A 26,869-nucleotide genomic window follows, 5' to 3' on the forward strand; every position below is an offset into this window, starting at 1 on the left:
AGGTATAGTTAATAAGTTTGCAGATGACACCAAAATTGGAGTTGTAGTGGATAGTGAAGAATGTTACCTCAGATTACAATGGGATCTTGATCAGATGGGCCAATGGACTGAGAAGTGGCAGATGGAGTTTAATGTAGATAAATGTGAGGTGCTGCATTTTGGGAAAGCAAATCTTAGCAGGACTTATACGCTTAATGGTAAGATCCTAGGGAGTGTTGCTGAACAAAGAGACCTTAGAGTGCAGGTTCATAGCTCCTTGAAAGTAGAGTCACGGGTCGATAGAATAGTGAAGAAGGCTTTTGGTATGCTTTCCTTTATTGGTCAGAGCATTGAGCATAGGAGTTGGGAGGTCATGTTGTGGCTGTACAGGATGTTGGTTAGACCACTTTTGGAATATTGCGTACAATTCTGGTCTCTTTCCTATTGGAAGGATGTTGTGAAACTTGAAAGGGTTGAGAAAAGATTTCTAAGAATGTTGCCAGAGTTGGAGGATTTGAGCTATAGGGAGAGGCTTAACAGGCAGGGGCTGTTTTCCCTGGAGCGTCGAAGGCTGAAGGGAGACCTCATAGAGGTTTATAAAATATGAGGGGGATGTATAGGATAAATAGACAGTCTTTTCCCTGGGGTGGAGGAGTCCAGAACTAGAGAGCATAGGTTTAGGGTGAGAGGGGAAAGATATAAAAGGGACCTAAGGGGCAACTTTTTCATACAGAGGATGATGCGTATATGGAATGAGCTGCCAGAGGAAGTGGTGGTGGCTGGTACAATTGCAACATTTAAAAGGGACCTGGATGGGTATATGAATAGGAAGGGGTTAGAGGGATATGGCTAATTGCTGGCGGGTGGGATTAGATTGGGTTGGGATATCTGGTCAGCTTGGACGAGTTGGACTGAAGGGTCTGTTTCCGTGCTGTACATCTCCATGGCTCTATGACTGTATGACTAATGGTGAGTTAACTGGCCTATAGTTTCTGCTTTCTGCCTTCCTCCTTTTTTGATAAGGTGTTACATTTGCAATTTTACAATCTGCTGGAACCTTCCAGAATATAAAGAATTATGGCAGAATTTCAATCAATAAACTACTGTCTGTGCCATCATTTATTTAAATACCCTGAAATACAGATCATCTAGTCCTGGGGACTTGTCAGCCTGTGGGTCCAATACTTTTTCTAACACCTTTTCCCTGGTGATGGTAATTGTTTTAAGTTCTTTTCTCTCTATCTCCTCTTGATTTTTAATAGTCTTTGGGAAATTTCAAAAATCATTCCTTCCATTAACCTTCTCTGTTACTTCAAACAATTTAATGACCTGCCTTTTACTAATCCATGCTGTCTTTCCCTAATTAACTTAAACCTCTGCAAATCCCTATGAATGTTTTCCATTTCTATTGTTTCTAAAACCTTACCCATCGAGCATCCTAAAATGAAAAAGTTGACATGCAAATATATCTGAAACCAAGAATGAAACCCACAGAATTTTGATTCAAGGCACGACATAGCAACTATCTGAACCATGCTATAAAACTCCAATGGAGAACAAATAACTAAAATAAACTTGAAAAAATATGGTTACTATATTTTCTGTGAGCAGAAAATGACACATAAGATGTAAATAAGTTGGCTATTGTCTCAATGTTTACAATTATTGGAAACTAAAGCAAGTTCTTCAGAGATGTCTTATTATTTTGATGAATGAAACTAGTTACTCCCAGAAAGTTTTTCTGTTAATGATATTTTTTGACCTCACAGGTCAAATTCTGTCACATGTAGCAAATGAATAACTATTTTAAAAATATTTTAATGTCCACTAACAGCTTAATGTTCACAGTGAAAATAAATGGCTGTGTCCTTCTCTTGTTCTTTGATCTATCAAGGGTTAGATCTGATTCAAACCATCTGGTAAGACAGCCACTGTGTAGTGTTTTGAAACAGCCATTTAAGCTTCCCTGGAGTCATTGCTACTGATGCAGAAATAAACAAATCACATCTGCTAATACTCATCAACTTTGTTAGATGTATTGACAAATTGTTTCCTACATGTCGTATTTGAAAAGTAAAATATAGATGCTGTATTAAAATGTACAAAAAGGACTCAACCCTTGTCAATTTAGAAAGTTACCAGTTAAGGCAGGGAGATTGGATTTGAATCTGATGTGTCTCTGTTTTTGGGAGGGATTCAGAGGTGCTGCTTGATTTAGTAAAACTTCCTTTGGGATACTTCTGAAAGTTTTGTTTTCTGCTGAATAGTATGATATTCAGTACAATGGATATTTCTGAGAAACCAAACCTCCTGATATTTCCATCCAGAAGCATATTGCCCCATCACCTTCCTCTTTTCCTGTTAAAAATACTTCTTGATGGATTCGTGGTAGTTTTATTTTAAATTATGGATCAATGGCAAGATCCTGGCATTCCACAGAGGGAACACTATCTCCACAAGGATGGCAGTGGTTCAAGTTAAAGGGCAACCAATGATGAACAATAAATGTGTAGCCTTTTCAGTACTCCCTACCTCCTAACAGATATTTAATATCATCTTATCTAGCTCAAGCTACCTGTATACACTCTTGCTCACCTTTCACATAGTGTTCATTTCTGTTTACCAACACAGTTAATTATCCTCACTGTTCAGTTCAACTAAACATCTGCTGAAAGGGATTGTGGGTAACTGCTGCCAGACCTATTCCCAATGCCTGTCTGACCATATTTCAGGATGTAGGAATTACTGCTTAACCACGATTATTTTAACCCTTCATTTGACTTCACTTTTCTCAAGAAGAAGGGAAAGATTAGAAAATTAAAGTAAGCATAAATGGTTATAAAAAAACGTAAATGTGTTTGGTAATGTTTACTTCAGAAGATTAATGGATATAAAAATGGTTGTACGTATCACAATGTCTCAATAGTAACTCTACACACTGCCTGACTTTCTCTTTTGGCACATTTGCACTTGGTCCCAAGTGAATATCACTTCCTTATAAGTCTTAATGTGAAAAATTGCTTAAATCTTACTTAGATATTTTTTCCTAAATTTACTGCTTTTAAATAAAATGCGTCTCCTTATTCATATTAAAAATTCCCATCATGATTTAAACCATTGTACCAATTTCTACATAGTGACAGACATTTGTGTATATAGCAGATGTGGGCTATACATAACTGTCAAACTGCAACACTTCATGTTTATAGTTTAGTGGAAGCATATGAATAACAATTTTCACAAGACGTGGGTCAACATTTGAGGGGTAAAATGGGGTCAGAAATGAAAAAGATTAATTTATTAGCTCTTTAAAAGAACTTCCACAGGCATGTTGGTCCAAATGGTGTTTTGCTGTACTGTATCATTCAAGAAAGTGAATTCACATTCTGAAAAATATTTAATTCTCTAATTTAGCAATACTATATTTTTGAGAAATGTCTAATGCAAAATCCAAAAGTTACTTAAAATGATGAATATTATAGCTCATTACAATAATTAAATTTTCACTTTCTACAATGGCTGGTATACAATTATAGCCTTAAAACTCAAGTTGTTAAAAACAGTCTTTTCATCTCTCACAGATAATAATTTGTGTTCCCTTCACTACTGCAGAAAGTAGCTGCAATGCCGGTGACTACAGCCACTGTTATATTTAGAATAGACAGCTCTATCAAAGTGATGAAACATATGACCTCCATGAACTGCTTTCAGAAAATCTGACGATAAAAACATAAATGGAGCTTGATGATTGCTTGTGTGATTCAAGAAAATGTGGTCCTCAGAAGCTGGAAAGAATATTATATACAGGAAGTGCTACGCTAATGGCAGGAGAACTATGTTTTGTATTCATAGCACTCTACACTCTGACATTGAATGATCTCTCCTTAGCAAAGAATTTGTTCTGTTGAGTGGAATCTTTTAGGGGTCTGACTGACAAGGGCTTTGGCAAGATTTGTGGCAGAATTGATGTTGAAATCATCTCACCCCACCTTTAACTTTTCTCACAAACAACATAGTGAAATTCTTGCCGGGAAGAGGTGAGTTGCCAATTGATGGCGATTAATGCTTGTTAAGGTCTGTGTTGAAGGCCTAACTTGCCTCACTCATTTTCTGGTTGCAATATATCAAACTCGCCCAACAAACTAGAGTTGGAAAAATCTAATATGGAAACTAGAGTGGGTTTGTGGTGGGTTGAGCTCACTGCTTGCTTCAAACAACCTCCATGTTGAAGACTGTTCTCTTTACCCACTCTAACTTGTGTTCCTTCCAACTTTCTGAAAACTGTTCTCTGAGTTCTGACATTTTTATCAAACTTTCTGACCAGTGTGATGCTGTTGTTGTCTGGCAAACTGACCTTTAACTTGCAAAAGCCGAACATCGATCTCTGAGATATCCTCTTACCTCCTTCTGGACCATGACTCCACCACCATCAAGCATTAAGCCATTGATTCAAGGACAATCACTGATCTCATTTCCTCTGTAGTGTCATAGAGTCATAGTAAAGCTGGAGAAAGCAGAGAAGCAATGCACAGGACTGAGGGTGGTATGAAAGTCACTGATTTTTCCTCCATAGCTTCCCATTTCATCATTCCCTATTTTCATACATATTGCTACAACCTCCTTGCTTAAAAACATGAACCGGACTGCCTTGGGAGACCTATTGGTTCTGCTTATTTCAGCCCCACTGAACTTATTTCTTCTTACCTTGACTCTATTTCATCTTTGTCCAATCTCTCCTTACTTATATTCATGACCCTTCTGATACTCCCTGTCACTTTGATAATTTGTAATTTCCTAGCCCTAATGGTCATCTCTTTTTCATGTATATCCAGTACCTCTAAACCTCTATTCTCCACCAGGGTGGTCTGAGGGCTCCATGTGTCTCCCTCAAACTGAGCTAATCAGTTTCAATTGACCACCACCTTCCTCCACCCAATTGAACTTGATTTCTCTTTGAATAATTTCTGCTTTAAGTCATTGGAGTAGAGGAGTTGGGATGTCATGTTGAGGCTGTACAGGACATTGGTTAGACCACTTTTGGAATATTGAATTAAGTTCTGTTTCCCCCTGCTATAGGAAAGATGTTGTTAAACTTGAAGGGGTGCAGAAAAGATTTACAAGGATGTTGCCAGGATTGGAGAATTTGAGCTAGAAAGAGAGGCTGAATAGGCTCGGGCTATTTTCTTTGGATCATTGGAGGCAGAGGGGTGACCTTATAGAGGTTTATAAAATCATGAGGGGCATGGAAAGGGTGAATAGACAAGGTTTTGTTTCTTAGTATAGGGGAATCCAAAGCCAGAGGGCATAGGTTTAAGGTAAGGGTGAAAGATTTAAAAGGAACCTAAGGGGCAACTTTTTCATACAGAGGGTAGTGCATGTCTGGAATGAACTGCAAGAAAATGTGGTGGCGGCAGGTACAATTACAACATTTAAAAGGCATCTGGATGGTTACATGAATAGGAAGCATTTAGAGGAATATAAGCGAAATGCTGGTAAATGGGACTAGATTGATTTAGGATAACTGTTCAGCATGGACAAGTTTGATTGAAATGTCTGTTTCCATGCTGTACAACTCTATGACTCTGCAATTCAATTTCATGTTCTCCAAATAAAAGGTGTCCCTTTCTGTAATCACATTGGTGCTGGCTATGTCTACCTTTTGTTGTAGGATATGTCAATCATTTCTTATTATGTCCATATTCAGGTCGCTGCCCTTAACTCTTTTCCTGGTACGTTGCTGATTGCATTGGTGCCATGTTGTGCCTTTATCATGAATCTGAGAACTTCAGTTTTCCTTTCTAATTCTTTTTTTCTCTTAATTTCACGTTGTTACTCCCTTCCATTCCCCATCCTCTCCCATCTCCATTTCTGGTGCTAGATCGTCAACTGGTAGTTTTATAAGCCCACAACTACACTTCTTCACACTGCACACCATTACACTTTCTAGGTTCCTCCATCTCCGTCGTATCAGTTCTGATAATTCAATTTTTCACAACAAAGCTTCAGATATTTGTTCTGTTCATTTGAAGATTCTCTCCCATTATGGGTGACAGAGACTTTGGTCCACATTTCCTGCACTTCTACTCTCACCCTTTCCCCTCACTAACATATTTAAGGTGTGGTTTCCCATGTCCTCAATCAATCATTTCCTACCATTTCTGCCACCTCCAACACCTCCATCATCAAGCACAACCTTGCCTTCCCTTACTTTTTTTAGCATTCTGATCTGGTTCACTTCCCAGTCCACCTCCAGCACGTCTTCCCCTTCTTTACCAAATAAATACAGGAGATCTAACACCTGCACTTTTCCCTTCTTTCTCCCCATTGTCCAAGACCCCAAACGCTCCTTTCAAGTGAAGCATCCAAGTGTTCACCTGTGAGTTTTATCTGCTGCACTGGCTGTTCACAATGTCGTCTCCTCTACATCAGGGTGACCAAACACAGATTGGGTGACCACTTGTGTCACATGTCCATTCAGTCCATGAGCATGATCCTGAACTCTGGTGCCCTGTCATTTTAATTCTCAACCCTGTTCTCACACTGATATCTCTGTCATTAGCCTGTTGCACTGTTCTGGTGAATCTTAATGTAAGCATGAGGAATGGTACCTCCTCTTCCAATTAGGTCTTTTTTAATAGATTTCCAAACTTAACATTGAGTTCAACAAATTCAGGCCATAAACTTTCTTTTCCCATGTTCTTCCTTTTTTATTGCATGTTTCATGTATTCCCTTGTTTGTTTTTGCTTTCTGTCGACAGCACACCTGCCCTAGCTACTGTTACAATCCAAACTGATGCTATGACTGGACAAATCAGATCCCAGAATGAAATCTGGCTTAATTCATATTTTGATTTAAATTATGTCGCAATTGTCCACTGAAAGACGAGCATACAAGGCTTCAGTGTTTTCTTAACAACAGAACAGAAGTTCATTGCATAAAAAGGAAAATGATAAATTAAAACAAACAAAGCCATCTAGATATGGAACACAGTTCAAAAGATGATAACACAAAGCACAAAAGTCTTATCAATTCCCCAACACCATTACTTTGCAGCTCCAAATCCAAAGAGATTACCTCTCCAACTCAAATCTTTAAATTTGACTCAAAAGATTCACTCCAATTCTTCTCTGTGAACTGTGAAGTCTGCTTAAAGTTTAGGCTTCCTCAGTCTTTTAACAGTCTGCTGAGTTCAAATGAAATGCTCTTGGATTGAAAGTTACTCAAAGGAGATGTCCACTGAGGTAACTTATTTCGTGACCTGTTCTACACACCTTTCTGTGAGAAAAATTAAACTGTGCTTTTGACTTCAGTCAGGTCGCCTCGTAACTGCTTAAAAGCTTTCAACTCTGGGTTTCCTAAGCCAAAATCAATTCCTGATTATCTTAAATTAAAATCAAGCAAATGCTCCTTGATGTCTTTACTCTTGGTCATAAACCAGGCACAATAGAAGCCACCTTCCATTAACACTCTAGGAGTTCCTGTTCCCTGAGACATACTGGATTATGCCATGATTCTGGAAATGTTGACTGACCTAATTATTTATACAACCCTTTGCAAAAGTAACCAAAACCCACATGCCATCATGTTTGATATCCAAATTCTAAAAATGATTATGTACATACTTATGACACTTCTTTCATCACAGCACAACTCGTGTTTCTTTATTTGGCCCAGCACCATTCTCTTTGTCTCAGTATGCCTAACTTTTCTATTAGTTAATTTCCCCTATCTTCTACCCCATCACAGACCTTTCTTTGTACTATTCCCACCCACCTCCTTGTCAAAACCTATTACAAGACTCTAACTTCTGATGAAAAACCATCAACCTAAAATGATAATTTTGTTTCTCTCTCCAATGATGCTGTCTTGACCTGCTGAGTATTTCCAACAGTTTCCGTTTGCTTTTCCTAAAAGACCAGTCACCACAGTATTCTTCTTTTCCATGGTTGAATAATTTGCCAACCCTCAAGCCTTGCACATGAAGAATGGTCCTTTGGGTGATGAATCAGAGGGCAGCATTGCCTGAATGAGGAATGTTTGTTTCCTTGTGTAGAACAAAGGGAGGAATGAAGTGACAGAAATATTTACACTTATATGCAGATGCACATGGTATGTTTATTCATATACAGTTTTAAAAACAAATTGTAGTTATACTTTAATTTTAAAAGCTCTTACTGAAATGCAAAACTTCAGTGTTACTGGTAGCAAGGGATCAGAATTGAGGTACTCAGATGACAAAACATTTTCTTTCCCTCACTGCATTTCTTACTTCTATCTTAAAGCATAACCTCCTTGCTGTGATATACTTCTATATACTAGTTGACTTGTAGTACCTTATGGCTGGTCAGTACTATTCAACCTTAAAGAGCTTGTTACTAGGCCATTCAACTATCAGTGCCTATACTGTGCCTACCTGACAGGTACATATGTCCAGTTTCCTTAGTAACAAGGTGCAGAAATCCTGTTTGATTTCCTCCTCCCTATTGCAGGACTATTGAGACAAATTGCCATGTTGCCTCTGGCTTAATCAGCTGAGGTCACGATGGCCCAAAATTTAATGTCTCTGCTACTTAGTGTTATCTGGGAGCACTGCGGTAATTGTTGACTTTTTTTATCTGCCACAACCTCTTTTGGAATATGGTATATGTTGCCATATCTTATGTCTCTAATGTTTCAGCATGCAATAGAAAATTCCCCTTACAGTGACAAATGTGAACTAAATGTTGCATTCATTTGGCTATGAATAAGTGTTAGGCTTCAGTATCCATTTCTTAACTACCTAACATTCCTTAGAATTATCGCGATTTTTACTTTTATTTGCATGCAAATTATAATCAATTAATTGATAATACTGTCACCAACAATAAAACAAAATAAGAAATGAAGGGACACATTATGTGTAATTTGTAGGACAATGAAGTAAGTCTGGGTGACTGCAAAAAAAAGTAACTCAAAAAGTCTTTCTTAACCATTTTTGTACTGCAGTATCTAGCACACACACACTGCCAAACAATGAGACATGCTGTGACACAGTACATGGAATTCCAGGGCTTGCCTGCACTATGGCTCAATCCTTTGGATTTTTACTTGCATGATTCCTATTCTTGAACAGTGGAAAATCTAATGCCAGCAGGTATTCAGAGGATGCAGTTCATCATGGATTATATTGAACAGTGGGTGGGAAATCGACATAGATAACCATTTTGTTCCTGGAACAAAATGACAATAAACGTGTTTTCAATAGCCAATGAAATTTTCAGTACTATCTGGCAATTCCTGACCATCAAATTCAGGGTGTAAAAGTTCTTCTGCCTATTTAACTCTGGTCATCTTCTTTCAGGTTTTCTTTTTTTATTACACTCTATACATATCAATCAAATTTGAATAGTAGGTGCGAAAATGTTGCTTCATCCTCCTGAAGTGATTGATAAGTGGTCAAAGTTTCAAGGACAAATCATTTTGGTGTCAGAAAAAGAGTCGACATCTCTGTTAAAGAAAACCAGTGCAAAGAAAATTCCAAATATTTGTTCACAGCATGTGTTTCCCTTGCAAACATTATTATTTACATTGGGATTATTACAGGGTCCAAAGAATAATTCATGTGGATACACGAGAATAAGAAAAAACTCTGATCCTGCCCAGGCAGTTCAGTTCAGTGAAAACCATAACCCTGCGCAATTAAACACATAAACATTGCACATATTGTAACCGAAATCTGCTTGAACAGATTTGTCTTATCTTCAGTGGATTGAGGAACAGAGTTCAGTACATCTCCCAGTAATAAAAGGAAAAGTAGCAGCACTTTATTAAGCTTTCAGTTCACCATTTTCTTCTTTAAAAATCCATTATTCCCAACATAGACTCCATAATCCAAAGATAAATCTCATTATTATTGTTCTGGTTTGTTTAAGCAAGAGAGAACAGATAAAAATATGAAAAGATCATCCACTGGATGTGTCAGAAAGTGTCATTGGGTAAGAGAGATGTGCAGCGCAGAAACAGAACCTTTGGTTCAACTTGTCCATGCCAACCAGATATCCCAACCTAAATTTAGTCCCATTTGCCAGCACTTGGCCCATATCTCTCTAAATCCTTCTTATTCATATACCCATTTAGATGCCTTTTAAATTTTGTAATTGTACCAGCCTCCACCACTTCCTCTGATAGCTCATTCCATACATGCTCCATCCCCTGCATAAAAAAGTTGCCCCTTAGGTCCCCTTTAAATTTTTCCCCTCTCACCCTCAACCTATGCCCTCTAGTTCTGGACTCTCCCACCCTAAGGAAATGATTTTGTCTATTTATCCTATCCATACCCCTCATGATTTTATAAACCTCTATAAGGTTACCCCTCAGCCTCTGATACTACAGGGAAAACAGCCCCAGCCTGTTCTACCTCTTCCTATAGCTCAAATCCTCCAACCCTGGCAACATCCTTATAAATCTTTTCTGAACCCTTTCAAGTTTCATAACATCCTTCCAATAGGAGGGAGACCAGAATTGTACACAATATTCAAAAGGTGGCCTAACCAATGTCCTAAAAAGCCACAACATGGCCTCCCTACTGCTATACTCAATGCCCTGACCAATGAAGGAAAGCATACCAAACGCCTTCTTCACTATCACATCTACCTGCGACTCCACTTTCAAGGAACTCTGAACCTGCACTCCAAGGTCTCTTTGTTCAGCAACACTCCTCAGGACCTTACCATTAAGTATCTAAGTCCTGCTGTGATATGCCTTTACAAAATGTAGCACCTCACATTTATCTAGATCAATAATGTGGTGGACCTTGCTTTCTATATTGGATGTGATTCAAGGAAAGTATTATCTGCTGAAATTAATAAATAGTTCTCAGATAAAATAAGGTTTGGCACATGATATTTTTGGCATGACTTTCACCTTGGGTCAAACTCGCCCAATATCATCAGGTAGAAGGGTGGGGTGGCAGTGGTTCAGTGGTTAGCACTGCAGCCTCACAGCACTAGGGTCCCAGGTTCAATTCCAGCCTTGGGCGTCTGTCTGTGTGGAGTTTGCACATTCTCCCTGTGTCTGCGTGGGTTTCTTCCTGGTGCTCCAGTTTCCTCCCATAGTTCAAAGATGTGCAGGTCAGATGAATGGGCCATGCTAAATTGTCCATAGTGTTAGGTGTATTAGTCAGAGGGAAATGGGTCTGGGTGGGTTACTCTTTGGAGGGTTGGTGTGGACTGGTTGGGCTGAAGGGCCTGTTTCCACACTGTAGGGTTTGGCTTCATTTACATTCAACTGGCAAGCTGCCAGAAGGTTCCAAACACTGATATGCATCCCACTACTTTAGGAGGTTCAAAAATTCAGTGTGGCATTGAAGTGGCAAAGATCAAAATTAAGGCTGTCCTATTCAGAGATCTGGTGGAAACCATAACTGAAAGAGTTAGGATAATAAGGGAAGTGCAGAGACAGCACCAGCTATCCTCATTGTTCTGCTGAAATAAAGTCAAATAAAATATAAAGTGGAACAGTTCCACTCACTTGAGTGGTATGGGCAACAGTGAGAAAGTTGATAATGTCACTAGACCAATAATCCAGAGATGTAGGATAATGTTCTGGGATATGGATTCAATTCCCATCAGAACAGATGGTGAAATTTGAAATTTAAAGATTTGGAATTAAAAACTAGTCTAATGACGATGATTGAGCGATTGTCATTTAAAAAAGTTGCTTTACTAATGTCCTGTAGGAAATCTGCTGCCCTTACCATACCTGGTCTGCCCTACAAGTGACTCCAGACCCACAGCAATATGTTTGACTCTTGATTGCCCTCTGAACAGCCAAGAGAACCAATCAGTTCAAGTGCAATTAGAAATGGGCAGCAAATCCAGTCCTTTCTAGCACGCATTATTCTAAACAAGAATAAAAAGTAATTTATCTTCATGTTCATTGAATGGGTAGGGAACCTATGGAATACTTTGCTACAGAAATCTGTATAACTAGACACATTTAAAGAAGAAGTAGATAGATTTCTTGAGACTAATGATCTCAAATGGTTTGTGGAGAGAATAGGAATATGACACTGAGATACAGGCTCAGCTATGATCATGTTGAATGGCCTACTCCTGCTCCTCATTGCCAGGTTTCTATGGACATTGTTCATACAGCTGCAACATGACCTCCCAACTCCAATACTCAATGCACTGACCAATGCAAGCAAGCACACTAAACACTTTCTTCACTATCCTAATTATCTTTAACTCCACTTTCAAGGAACAATGAACCTGTAATCCAAGATCTCTTTGTTCAGTAACACTCTCAGGACCTTACCATTAAGTGTGTAAGTCCTGCTCTGATTTTCCTTTCCGAAATGCAGCACCTCGCATTTATCTAAATTAAACTCCACCTGCCACTCCAAAGCCCATTGGCCCATTTGATCAAGTTCCCATTGTACTCTGAGTTAACCTTCTTCACTGTCCACTACACCTCCAATTTTGGTGTCACCTGTAAACTTACTAACTATACCTCTTACGCTCACATCCAAATCATTTATATAAATGACAAAAAGCAGTGGACCCAGCACCGATTCTTGTGGCACACCACTCATCACAGGCCTCCAATTCTCTACCACTACCCTCTGTCTTCTATTTTCGAGCCAGTTGTGTATCCAAATATCTCATTCTCCCTCTAATTCTTGTGATCTAACCTTGCTAACCAGTCTACCATGAGGAATCTTGTTGAGTGCCTTCCTGAAGTCTACATAGATCATGTTGACAGCTCTGAACTCATCAATCCTCTTTATTACTTCTTCAAAAAAACTTAATCAAGTTAGTGAAACATGATTTCCCATGCACAGAGCTGTATTGACTATCCCTAATCAGTCCTTGCCTTTCCAGATACATGTAAATCATATGTCTCAGGATGCCCTCCAACATCTCACCCACCCCCGATGTCAGGCTCACTGTTCTATAGTTGCCTGGCTTTTCCCTACCACCTTTCTCAAATAGTGGCACCGCGTTAGTCAACCTACAGTCTTCCAGCACCTTGCCTGTGGCTGTTGTGGATACATATATCTCAGCAAGGGACACAGCAATCACATTCTTTGCTTCCCACAGAGCTTTAGGGTACACCTGATCAGGTCCCGGAGATTTATCCACCTTTATGCCTTTTAAAACATCCAGTACCACCTTCTCTGGATTTATTTCCCCACTTTCTCTATCTTCCATATCCTTCTCCACAATAATCGCTGATGCAAAATACTCATTTATTATCTCCCCCATCTCCTGCACATAGGTGGCCTTGTTGATATTTAAATGGTCATATTCTTTCCCTAGTTGACCTTTTGTCCTTTCAGTATTTGTAGAATCCCTTTGGATTCTCCTTAACCCTATTTACCAAAGTTATCTCATGTCCCGTTGTTGTCCTCCAGCTTTCCCTCTTAAGTATATGCCTAATGCCTTTATGCTTTACTAGGGAATCACTTGATTTCTCCTGTCTTTACCTGACTTATGCTTTATTCTTATTCTTGACCAAAGCCTCAATTTCTCTATCATCAGCGTTCCCTACACCTACTAGCCTTGCCCTTCACTCCTAACAGGAACATTCTGTCTCTGGATTTTCATTATGTCATTCTTAAAGGCTTCCCATTTTCCAGCCATCCTTTTAGCTACGAACATATGCCCCAATCAACCTTTGAAAGTTCTTACCTAATACCGTCAAAATTAGCCTTCCTTCAATTTAGAACTTCAACTTTTAGATCTGGTCTATCCTTTTCCATCACTATTTAAAACTAATAGAATTATGATCACTGGCCCCAAAGTGCTCCCCCACTGACACCTCAGTCACCTGCCCTGCCTTATTTCCCAAGACTAAGTCAAGTTTTGCACCTGCTCTAGTAGGTACATCCACATACGGAATCAGAAAGTTTTCTTCTACACACTTTACAAATTCCTTTCTATCCAAACCCTTAACACCACACCAGTTCCAGTCTATATTTGGGAAGTTAAAATTTCCTACCATAACCATACTATTATTCTCATAGACAACTGATATCTTCTTCGAAATTTCTTTCCCAACTTCCCCACTGACTACTAGGGGGTGTATAGCACAATCCCAATAAGGTGATCATCCCTTTGTTATTTTTCAGTTCCTGGTAATATTCCTGTATTACCAGGAATATCCTCCCTAAGTACAACAGTAATGCTATCCCTTATGAAAAACACCACTCACACTCCTCTCTTGCCACCACACCATCCCCCACCCCCAACCTTTCTATCCATCCTATAGCATTTGTATCCTGGAACATTAAGCTGCCAGTCCTGTCCATCTGTGAGCCACGTATCTGTAATTGCTATGCTATCCCAGTCCCATGTTCCTAACCATGCCCTGAGTTCATCTGTCTTACTTGTTATGCCTCTTGCATTGAAATAAATGCAGTTTAATTTATTACTCCTACCTCATTCTCGACTTTGTTCCTGCCTGCCCTGTCTGTTTGACTTACTCCTTTTCCCAACTGTACTAGTCTCAGAGTAATCTCTTTCCTCACAATCGCTTTGGGTCCCGTCACAAACACCTTCCCCCCACAAACCTTACTAGTTTAAATCCTCCCGAGCAGCTCTAGCAAATCTCCCTGCCAGTATATTAGTCTGTGCCTCTGACTAGAGTCCCCTATCACAATCGATCACTTGGAACCTGGCATACCCCGAGTTAGATTAGAGCCAGTCTTACTACCAGAAACCTGGCTGTCACTGTTCTATTCCCCTGAGAGTCCATCACCTCCTACATTTTCCAAACCAGCATATTTGTTTGATATGGGGATAGTCACAGGAGCCTCCTGCGCTACCTGCCTCCCTCTCCTATATTTCCTGGAGGTGACTCATCTACCTGACTATATTCCCTCCCTGCAATTGCCATTCATCTCACACCCAGCTCCTGTAAATTCCTCATTGCCTCTAAGTGCCACTCCAACCGATCCATGTGATCGATAGGATTTGCAGACATAATCACCAGTAACATGGAAACTCTCCCTAATCTCCCACATTGAACTGGAAGACCTCATCATTCTATAAAAGGCCATCTTTGCACCTTAACAAACTACAGACCTAGAAAATAGCATAGTCTTACTGCTCAAAAAACACTGCACCAGGCGAGCTTAGTACCTATGTTTTTATATTTTTAAAGTTTAATCAAGAGACAGTTCTCAATAACAACATATCATCAAAAAGGTCCTGGTAGCAGCAAGTGTGTTTGCCTCTCCTGTTGTACAGTGTCATGAAATGGGTGCCACAGAGACTGGTTGCATCGTTAATGAAGTGCAGAGTGGAAGAATATGTAGGAAAGTTTGAAATGGGCCATGAACTGGACAGTATGAACCTCACTCCAAAAACTTGGAAGGAAATGGGAAAATACAGCACATAGTTATTGTTTGCAGATCTGCTTCGAACAATCCCAATATGGAATGTTAATTTCGATTCCTGCTTTGCATAGCAGGACAGACCCAACACATCTTTAAGAAGTTGAAAGCAGTCTGTTCATTTGGTTTCCCTGAAATTATTTCATTTCAATAGCAGTGAAGCTGTAACTTTCCTCTGTTATTTCTCATGATGAGTCACAGGTTTGACTCTTGCTGTGGTATTGAAATAATACTGCACAACAAAGTGACAGGTAAATTAAAAACGCAATTACATATTTTGGTGAGTGTTTTATTGTAACTGTCCATCTATGAGTTACAATAGTTGGTTTTTAATCTATTAAATTTGCTACGCATGCTACATCATGCCTATATGGTATCACCATTCTGATACCAGTCCTTACTAAACAACATATTTCCTCTGCGAGAAGAAGCTTCGATATCTTCAGTACAAACCACTCCCAATGGCTTTACCTAAAATAACATGTTGCTTTCTGAGGACCATTCACTTGCCCTTATTTTTCCATGGTTAACTCCATGAATAATGATGTAAAACATAAAATTAAACTAGTTTACATTATTACAATCTGATTGTAATAATGGACAAGTCAAATCCCAGACAGAAACCTGGCTTGATTATTAAAAAAAAATGCAAAAATCAAATGCATGATCAATGTAAACATATTAATAATATACTGCCAATATACTTTTAATAAAAGAGCATCAACTTTTATGATACACAAAATGAAAGAAACACAATGGTTTTCACACTATACAAGAACTAATTGAAATAAAGATTCAATCATTTTCCTATCAACCACCTTTTGGATGCTTAAGTCTCACTGAAGGGTCATGCAATTTAAACTTTGATGTCCCTTGTTCTGTTGGCACAGCTGCACTTGGGTTTTTTATCCAGCAAATGTCTGGTTTCATTCAATACTATCTTCTTTAGTCGCTTCTTTAAGCAAACTATTGACATAGCTCACTTATTTCTTAAAATGGATTCTTTAAACTTCTCTTCGGAGTTTTTCTATTCGGAGTTTCCTCTGACTGACATTAAACAACTCAGGACTTCTTTTCTCTTGCCTAACAGTTCTGAAGACTGCTAAACTGCACTGCTGCTCATCCAGGTTTTTTTTTCCACGAGGAAAACACGCTACTACTTGAAAGAAACTGCACATTCACTGCTCTTCTTGATAGTTCTGTTTTCTTAAAATGGAAATGCTTCTGTCCATCTTCCTGTGTCATAGGGCACCTTGTTGCTAGACAACAACACAATATTTTCTTTCTTCTACTCTTTGCAATAGCTTTTTAAAGTCTCATTTAAATAAATGTCAACAAGTTTCCATATTCTGACAAACACTCACATATCTCAAAAATTAAACTAGTTTCTTCCTTTCTAAAGACACATAATATGGAAATTCAAAACAAGGTTGAAACTATACTCTGACCAATAAAGGAAACCTTGGTTGACGAGGGAGGTTGAATGTCTTGTAAAGAGGAAGAAGGAGGCTTACATAAGGTTGAGGAAACAGGGTTCAGACAGAGCAGTGGAGGGATACAGGATAGCCAGAAGGGACCTAAAGAAAGGGATTAGGAGAGCCAAGAGAGGGCATGAAGGATCAAGGATAACCCAAAGGCATTTTATGCGTATGTGAGAAACATGACAATGACGAGAACGAGAGTAGGTCCAATCAAGGACAGTAGTGGGAGACTGTGCATTGAGTCGGAAGAGATAGGAGAGGTCTTGAACAAGTACTTCTCTTCAGTATTTACGAACGAGAGGGACCGTATTGTAGAAGAGGAGAGTGTGAAATGGACTGGTAAGCTAGAAGAGATACCTGGTAGGAAGAAAGATGTGTTGGACATTTTGAACAACTTGAGGATAGACAAGTCCCCCGGGCCTGACGGGATATATCCTAGGATTATGTGGGAAGCAAGAGAGGAAAGTGCAGTACCGTTGGCAATGATCTTCTCGTCTTCACTGGCAACGGGAGTGGTACCAGGGGACTGGAGAGTAGCGAATGTTGTGCCCCTGTTCAAAAAAGGGAATAGGGATAACCCCGGGAATTACAGGCCTGTTAGTCTTACTTCTGTGGTAGGCAAAGTAATGGAAAGGGTACTGAGGGATAGGATTTATGAGTATCTGGAAAGACACTGCTTGATTAGGGACAGCCAGCACGGATTTGTAAAGGGTAGGTCTTGCCTTACAAGTCATATTGAATTGTTTGAGGAGGTGACCAAGTATGTGGATGAGGGTAGAGCAGTGGATGTAGTGTACATGGATTTCAGTAAGGCATTTGATAAGGTTCCCCATGGTAGGCCTATGCGGAAAGTCAGGAGGCATGGGATAGAGGGAAATTTGGCCAATTGGATAGAAAACTGGCTAACCGGTCGAAGGCAGAGAGTGGTGGTAGATGGTAAATATTCAGCCTGGAGCCCAGTTACAAGTGGAGTTCCGCAGCAATCAGTTCTAGGTCCTCTGCTGTTTGTAATTTTTCTTGCTAACCACCCTTCCACTTCTTCATCCAAGTCATTTATAAAACTCACAAAAAGCAGAGGTCCCAGAACTTTGAAAGTTGTCCCTCAGGTGGATAGAGCTTGTAAGAAGGTCTATGGTGTATTAGCGTTCATTAGCAGAGGGATTGAATTCAAGAGTCGTGAAGTGATGTTGCAGCTGTATAGGACTTTGGTTAGGCCACATTTGGAGTACTGTTTGCAGTTCTGGTCGCCTCACTTTAGGAAAGGTGTGGAAGCTTTGGAGAGGGTGCAGAGGAGATTTACCAGGATGTTGCCTGGAATGGAGAATAGGTCGTACGAGGATAGGTTGAGAGTGCTAGGCCTTTTCTCGTTGGAACGGTGAAGGATGAGGGGTGACTTGATAGAGGTGTATAAGATGATCAGAGGACTAGATAGAGTAGACAGTCAGAAACTTTTTTTCCATGGGTACAACAGAGTGTTACAAGGGGACATAAATTTACGGTGAAGGGTGGAAGGTATAGGGGAGATGTCAGGGGTGGGTTCTTTACCCAGAGAGTGGTGGGGGCATGGAATGTGCTGCCTTTGGGAGTGGTAGAGTCAGAATCTTTGGTGACCTTTAAGTGGCAATTGGATAGGTACATGGATGGGTGCTTAAGCTAGGACAAATGTTCGGCACAACATTGTGGGCCGAAGGGCCTGTTCTGTGCTGTATTGTTCTATATCTGGTTCTGTCAGCTTTAGAACCCAAATTTCCCAAGATATAATACCACCAATCTTCATCACACCATCTTAATTTCTTTACTAAATGTTTCTACAGTACTGCTTATTAGTAAAATATTCCACCTAATCATTAGATTAGATTACATTACAGTGTGGAAACAGGCCCTTCGGCCCAATAAGTCCACACCGACCCGCCGAAGCGAAACCCACCCATACCCCTACATTTACCCCTTACCTAACACTACGGGCAATATTAGCATGGCCAGTTCACCTGACCCTGCACATCTTTTGGACTGTGGGAGGAAACCGGAGCACCCGGAGGAAACCCACGCAGACACGGGAAGAACGTGCAAACTCCACACAGTCAGTCGCCTGAGGCGGGAATTGAACCCGGGTCTCAGGCACTGTGAGGCAGCGGTGCTAACCACTGTGCCCTCGCCTCGCCTCGCCATACCATACCATACCATATAGCATCATAGAGTCATACAGCCCAGAAACAGACCCTTCCATCCATGTTAACCAGTCATCCCAATCTAATCTAGTCCCATTTACCAGCACTTGGCCCATATCCCTCTAAACCCTTCCTATTCATAGACCCATCCAGGAGTTTTTTTAAATGCTGTAATTCTGGCAGGTCATCCCATACACAGATGGCCTTCTGTATGAAGAAGTTAGCCTTCGGTCCTTTCTAAATCTTTCCCCTCTTACCTTAAACATATGCCTTCTAGTTTTGGATTGTCTCACCCTGGGATAAAGACCTTGGCTACTAATCCTATCCATGTCCTTTGTGATTTTATAAATCTCTACAGGTTTGTTGCCTGTTCCTAGCTGGTTGACTTGCTTGGTCATGTCAGAAAGCAATTAAGAATCAATAACATTACTGTGGATCTGGCCTCATATAGGCCAGACCCAGGTAAGGATGGCAGATTGCTTTAATAGATGTATTTAAATTGGATTTACCAACATCAAGCTTCCATTTATTTCAAACAAATATAAACATTTTTACAACAGTATTATTTAAATTTGGATTGTAATTTAACACCATTTACTGATTAACTAATATGAAGATGAATAGTAGTGTAGTCCTTTCTAAACTTGCTATTGGGTAACATAGTCAATAGTTGATGTTGAGCTCAAAGGAATTGTAGTAATCTGTCTAACGGCAAGTTTTCAGTTTTGTTTTCCCTTTAGCTCTTTTCTTCTAATGGAGAGAGTTTCTCCTCAGGTATGTCTTTGTTGAGCTCTCTTATTCTATTTCATGACGCGTTTACATGAAGTCAAAAGCATAATATTGGCTTTCAGAGCTACATAAAAATTTGACCAGTCCACAACATTTAACATGTCCTACTAAAACATCTTTCCACAAAAACGATATTGTTGGTAAAACAAGATCCATACTTAGATAATTTTAACTATTTTTGTGAATGTTATATATTTTAATTATTATGTTTCAAAACTGGGGTTCTTCTAAGTCAGCAATGAGGCAGAAAATCAGAGATTTAAAACATCATATTTTTATTGATATAACGAATTCAATTCGTCAGTTACATTTTATTGTCAGCTGTAATTAAAAAGGCAAAAGTGAGGACTGCAGATGCTAGAAACCAGACTTTAGACCAGAGTGGTGCTGGAAAAGCACAGCAGGTCAGGCAGCATCTGAGGAGCCTGCTCCTTGGATGCTGCCTGACCTGCTGTGCTTTTCCAGCACCACTCTGATCTAAAGCTGTAATTAAAAGCCTATTTTTGATTCATAACATTGTGCAATTCATGATTCTACTTGTTACTTACTGCTTGGTACATCCCCTCTTCAATTGTAGTTTGTTGCTGTTCAATGAAAACTAAATTTGAGATTTTGGGGTGCATTTTATTGGGACAGTAAAAGTCCTGAGCAACAGCATCTCACCTGCTGGATGAGCCTCAGATGCATTTTAGGCTCATTTGGCAATTAATTTGTTGCCATTAAAGCTCTTTCCCTTCTGAAAAAAAGGAAGACAACCCCCAAGCTGCCGGCCAGAGGAGGGGATGAGGACTGGTAGACCAAATGATTGTTTAAAAGCTTCAATTGATGGTACATTAAGAATGACCCAGTGGACCTCCTCGCGCAGAACCTGACTGATGAGGCGAGAGCAGGTGACACTATCTCTTGCTAATACTGGATTTCTAGCCTTGTAGGGATGAGGTGTGAGGCCCATATTCAAGGTGGCATGGTGGCTCAGTGGTTAGTACTGCTGCCTCACAGCCTCAGGCTACTGTCTATGTGGAGTTTGCATGTTCTTCCTGTGTCTCCGTGGGTTTCCGCTTGGTGTTCCGGTTTCCTCCCACAGTCCAAAGATGTGCAGATCTGGTAAGTTGATCATGCTAAAATGCCCATAGTGTAAGGTGCATTAGTCAGAGGGAAATGGGTTTGGGTGGGTTACTCTTTGGAGGGTCGGTGTGGACTTGTTGGGCTGAAGGGCCTGTTTCCACACTGTGGGGAATCTAATCATATTATGGCAAGGACTGTTGGTCTGGCAATACACGTGAGCAGTGGTCATTGCTGAGACAGAAATAGTGCCAGCATCACAGGAAGATGAATGGGATAGGGAAATTTAAAGGGAGGACATAGTTGATGATGGCAGGAATGTTGCAGCCTCTGCCATTGCCAATGCAACTCCTGTCTATCGGTCATAGAATAACCTTCTGGATTAGGAGGCTTTGTCTAAGGGCCACAGAAAGAGCAGTAGAAATAAAAACAGAAAATGCTTGAGAAACTAAGCAAGTCTGGCAGCATCTGTGGAGAGAGAAACAAATGTTTGCATAGAAAATTCATAGAATCTCATCAAGTCCAAAATGACTCTCCAAAGAGCATCCCACCCAGACCCATATCTCTACCGTAATCCTGTGTTTCTCACAGCCAATCTACCTAACCTACATATCTTTGTCCTGTGGGAGGAAATCAGAGCAAATGGAGGAAATCCATGCAGACGCAGGGAAAATATGCATACTCCACACTGACCGTCACCCAAGACTGGAGTCAATCCTGGACTCCTCGCGCCACAAGGCAGCAGGGTTAACCACTGAACCACCATGCCACCTCTCTCCCATAGATGCTGCAGACATGCAGAATTTCTCCAGAATTTTCTTTTTCTATTTCAGATCTGCAGCATCCAAAGTATTTTGCATTTATTTGAGAGAACAGCAAGTTTGACCAGGAACCGAATGACCCGCCCACCACTGCCAACTTTAGTGAAGTTCCAGTAGTAAAGGGAAATGGTGCTTTATAGCCCCATACTATAAAGAGGTTATTTTTCGGTGGCTGAAAGCTTTTGGAAATCACTTCCTCAAGGAGTGATGGAGGCAGGATTGGTGATTTTTTTTCAGGCAGAAATAAATTCTTGACCAAAAAGGGAGTCAAGGGACATTCAGATAGTTGGGAACATTGAATTCAGGCCACAATCAGATCAGCTATGAGCTTATTAAATGGTGGAGCAGACACAAGGGCTGAATGGTCTACACCTGCCCCTAATTCATATAAGCAGGTCACTTAATTGGTTCTGGATGGGTAGTCACCCTATACCTTCTCCATCATTGTCAAAAGCATTTGGCAGCCATAATACTCTACCCTCACTACATTCCATTGCCATTATATCCCATCCCACCCTATACAGCTGATAATCTAGTACTGGCAAGAGGTATTGTCCCTTCTCATCACCAACAATTAAGTTCTAGCAAGAAGGACCACTTGGATCTTTCTTAACTGGTTACTAATTAAGATTCTTAAACAATCAATTAGTGGCCATTTAAGTGTGTCAGCTCATACCTGCCCAGTTACTTGCCTTTGTGGCAGTTACGTAAAGTGGCTGGTTCCCTAACTGGGTAACCAGGGTGACATGCCAACCAGATTAGGGTGTGCAACCCCAATTGCCCCAACCTGGGACCAATCAAAATCTGACCTCTGAAAATCAGGCCTCTGCACTTCCATTTTTGTGACCCAACTCTGCAGGAAGCAAATGCAAAAGTTCTGCTTTTTTGTCATTGGAACCCAGAGGAGAAAACCTTAACCGATGAAATTTAGGAGACAGTTTTGATTGGCCACAGTTACTAAGTAGTTGGGATGACACTGTTGGGGCCTGTGATAGGCTGATTAGCACGCTGAAGCTCAGTAGTCAGCTCTTAACAAACTGATAGATGTACAATCCAGTGAGATTTCTCAACGATGGGGATGGTGAGTTAGTTGACACCTAATATACCTGCCTTTACGCTTAGTGTCAGAAAGGGAAAATTGGGGTCCTGATTTTTCATAGATGCAATATCTGTCAAATTATAATAAATATATATGTATGTTCATTTATCAATCTCTGAGTGACTGTTTCTTCTCTGCATTCCCTATCACAAACCAACTCTAGGACAGGCATTGATGCAAATCAAGTAGAAATCATGTGAAGTGCTGTATCTTGGAAAGGCAAATCAGGGCAGGACTTATACACTTAGTGGTAAAGTCCTGGGGTGGGGGTGTTGCTGAACAAAGAGACCTCAGAGTGCAGGTTCATAGTTCTTTGAAAGTGAAGTCGCAAGTAGATAGGATAGTGAAGAAGGTGTTGGGTATGCTTTCGTTTATTGGCCAGAATATTGAGTATAGGAGTTGGGAGATCATGTTGCAGCTGTACAGGACATTGATTAGGTCACTTTTAGAATATTGCGTGCAATTTTGGTCTCGCTCCTATTGGAAAGATGTTGTGAAACTTGAAAGGGTTCAGAAATGTTTACAAGGATGTTGCCAGGGTTTGGAGAGTTTGAGCTATAGGGAGAGGCTGAATAGGCTGGAGCTGTTTTTCCTGGAGCGTCAGAGGCTGAGGGGTGACCTTATAGAGGTTTATACAATCATGAGGGGCATAGTTAGGGTAAATAGGTCTTTTCCCTGTGGTGGGGGCATCCTGAACAAAGGGCGGTGCGTGTATGGAATGAACTGCCAGTGAAAGTAGTGGAGGCTGGTACAATTACAACATTTAAAAGGCACCTGGATGGTTATATGAATAAGAAGGGTTGAGAGGGATATGGGCCAAGTGCTGGCAAATGTAGCAAGATTAATTTAGGATATCTGGTTGGCATGGATGAGTTGGACCGAAGGATCTGTTTCTGTGTTGTACATCTCTATGACTCATGCGTCACACATTGGAGTCCTGACTAAATGCAGTATTTCGCTGAAGTGGAATTAGAAGTACAGGATAATTGGGCCACGCACTCAAAGGTAGGTAAAAAGGAATATGTAGTGGAAAGGAAATGGAGAAAGGTCAGGCAAAATGGTGAATACGGGAAGAACAATGCATAGGAGTGCTGGGTCTAGAAAAAGAAGGGTGGGTAAGGAAAAGTGACAGACATGGAGCAAGAAGGTGAGACTGTGAACAGTGAATGAAAGTGTGGAAGTTGGTGTAAACAAAAATGAGAGAGTGGGGTTAAGGAATAAATAGGGATGTCTTGAAAAGAGTTCATTTACAGAAGAGGAGGTGCTGGAAGTTTTAAACAGGTCGATAAGGTAGATAAATCCCCCAGACCTGATAAGATTTTCCCAGAACTTTGTGGGAAGTTAGGGAAGAGATTGCTGGCCCACTTGCTGAGACATTTGTATCATTGACAGCCATGGGTGAGCTGCCAGAAGACTGGAGGTTGGTTAAACTTGTGCCATTACTTAAGAAAGGCTGAAGGAAAAGCCAGGGAACAATAGACCGATGAATATGATATAAGTGGAAAGTATGTTGTTGGAGGGGATTCTGACAGAAAGATTTACAACAATTTTGAAATGCACAGACCCATTAAGCCGAGTCAATATGGCTTCGTGCATGGGATATCGTGCCTTTTTTGAGTTTTTTGAAGAAGGGACAAAAAAAGCTTGTTGTAGGCAGAGCATTGGATGTTGTCTATATGGATTTCAGTAAGGCATTCAACAAGGTTCCACATGGCAGACTGGTTAGTAAGGTTAGATCACATGGGATCCGGGAGCTAGACATTTGGATAAAAAATTGGCTTGAAGGTAGGAGACAGAGTGGTAGTGGAGGGTTGCTTTTCAGACTGGAGGCCTATGACCAATGATGTGCCGCAAGGATCGGTACTGGGTCCATTGCTGTAATCATTTATATGAATGATTTGTATGTGAATAAAGGAGATATGGTTAGTAAGTGTGCAGATGACACCAAAATAGCGGACAGGGAGATTATCTCAGAGTACAACAGGAACTTGATCAGATCAGTCAATGGCCTGAGGAGCGGCAGATGGAATTTAGTGAGGTGAATTGAATTGAATCTAATTTACTGTCACATGTACCGAGGCACAGTGAAAAGCTTTGTCTTGTGAGCAATACAGGCAGATCACATAGTAAAGTAACATAGATTGTAAATAATAGGTAAACAGTAGCAAAAACAAAAGCACAGGCACAGGCGAATGTTAGGAGTTTGTGAGTCCATTCAGTATTTGAACAACAGTAGGGTAGAAACTGTTGCGAAACCGGCTGGTGCGTGTGTTCAGGCTTCTGTACCTTCTCCACGAGGTTGTAGAGGTGTTGCATTTTGGTAAGGCAAATCAGGGCAGGACTTATACACTAAATGGATGGACCCTGGGCAATGTTGCCGATCTAAGGGACCTAGGGATGCAGATGCATACCGTATATACTTGAGTAATAGTCAAATTCTTTTGACTACTTTTCAAGGTTAAATATAGAGGAACAACTATTACACGGGTACTACTTTTGAATGACTGAAGTTCATGCCTATCAAAATTCATACCATGTCATTAGCAGAACCCCAACTGATCTCAATGAATAAAGAAAAAAACACAACGAATTACGGTAATTCTGAAAACCCAGAGTGGAGCTCGACTGCTGGCAAACTGACTCATAAATGTTGACATGTTGTCTGTGAAGGACTGGGGTTGGCTTTTACATGAGATGCATGGAAAGTTCCAGATTTTTAAAGCCAAAAATAGGGGGCTGTCTTTTACATGAGATCGACTATTACTCGAGTATATACAGTAGTTCCTTGAAAGTGGAGTTATTGGTAGGCAAGATGGTGAAGAAGGCGATTGACATGCTTGTTTTCATTGGTCAGAACACTGAGTGTAGAAGTTAAGACATCATGTTGTAGCTGTACAGGACATTGGTGATGCCACGTTTATGTACAATTCTGGTTGTCCTTCTATGGGAAGGATGCTGTTAAACCTTAGAGGGTGCAGAAAAAACTTATCAGGATGTTGCCAGGACTGGAAGATTTTAGTTATAGGAAGAGACTGAATAGGCTAGGGCTTTTTTGTTCTGGAGCACTGGAGGCTAATGGGTGACCTTATAGAAGTTTATAAAATCACAAGGGGAATGGATAGGATGAACAGCCAAAATTTTCCTCCGAAGGTGGGGGAATCCAAAACTATAGGGCATAGGTTTACGGTGAGAGAAGAAAGAGTTAAACAGCACCCACGAAGTAACTTTTTCATGCAGAGGGTAGTGCTTGTATGGAACAAGCTGCCTGGGGAATTGTGTACAATTACAACATTTAAAAGGCATCTGGATGGGTATGTACAGAGGAAGGGTTTAGAGGGATATGAGCCAAGTGCTGGCAAATGGGACTAGGTCAGATTGAGATGTCTGGTTGGTGTGGACAAGTTGGATGGAAGGATCCATTTTTGTGCTGTATGACTCTATGACCAGAGGGCATAGTCTCATAGTAAGGGGGTCATACATTTAAGACAGTTAAGGAGGTATTTCTTCTCTGAGGGTTGAAAATCTGTGGAACTGTTTATCACAGGGGGCTGTTGAGGCTTGGCCATTAGGTATATTCAAGGCTCAATAAGGGAATGAAGGGTTACAGGGAAAATGCAGGAAAGTGAAGTTGAGGATTATCAGGTAAGCTATCTCATTAAATGGCAAAATGAACATGGGCTGAGTGGCCTACATCTGCTCGTATGCCTTATGCAGGAGATATACAGAATGAGGGCGGGGACAAAGGAAAAGACTTGCAAGGGAAGGGACAGTGGGAGAGGAGAAGTTAAAGGGAAGACTATAGACATGAGAAAGGAACTAGCAATGAGTGGGCAAAGAGGGAGAACAAGAGCAAGAGAATGTGTGTGGAGGGGAAGATGTTGGGATTTAGCTGAAGGTAAGAGCAGGGAAGGTTACGAAGTCAGGAAACAGATGGGTGGGTGGAAGAGAGTGGATGCAAAGAAACGAAATGGGAGAATTGGGAAGAGAGTGGAAGGAGAAAGTGTAGGTGAAAGTGAGGGTGCAGGGGAATGGGTGGGGTCTGAGCAAAAGTAGGGTCAGAGTAAGTGGGAAAGGGAGATGGTTGTGAGGA

At 40.6% G+C, this 26,869-nt stretch overlaps 1 protein-coding gene across 1 annotated transcript in view; it reads left to right on the plus strand.

Moving 5' to 3' along the window:
* The window catches only part of LOC122551895 (nmrA-like family domain-containing protein 1), a 146,954-nt gene that overhangs the window by 49,870 nt on the left and 70,215 nt on the right, over positions 1-26,869 (plus strand). The window lies entirely within an intron of this gene.

This window comes from Chiloscyllium plagiosum, chromosome 7, assembly GCF_004010195.1.
Source record: "Chiloscyllium plagiosum isolate BGI_BamShark_2017 chromosome 7, ASM401019v2, whole genome shotgun sequence".
In the NCBI taxonomy this organism is placed as follows: Eukaryota; Metazoa; Chordata; class Chondrichthyes; order Orectolobiformes; family Hemiscylliidae; genus Chiloscyllium; species Chiloscyllium plagiosum.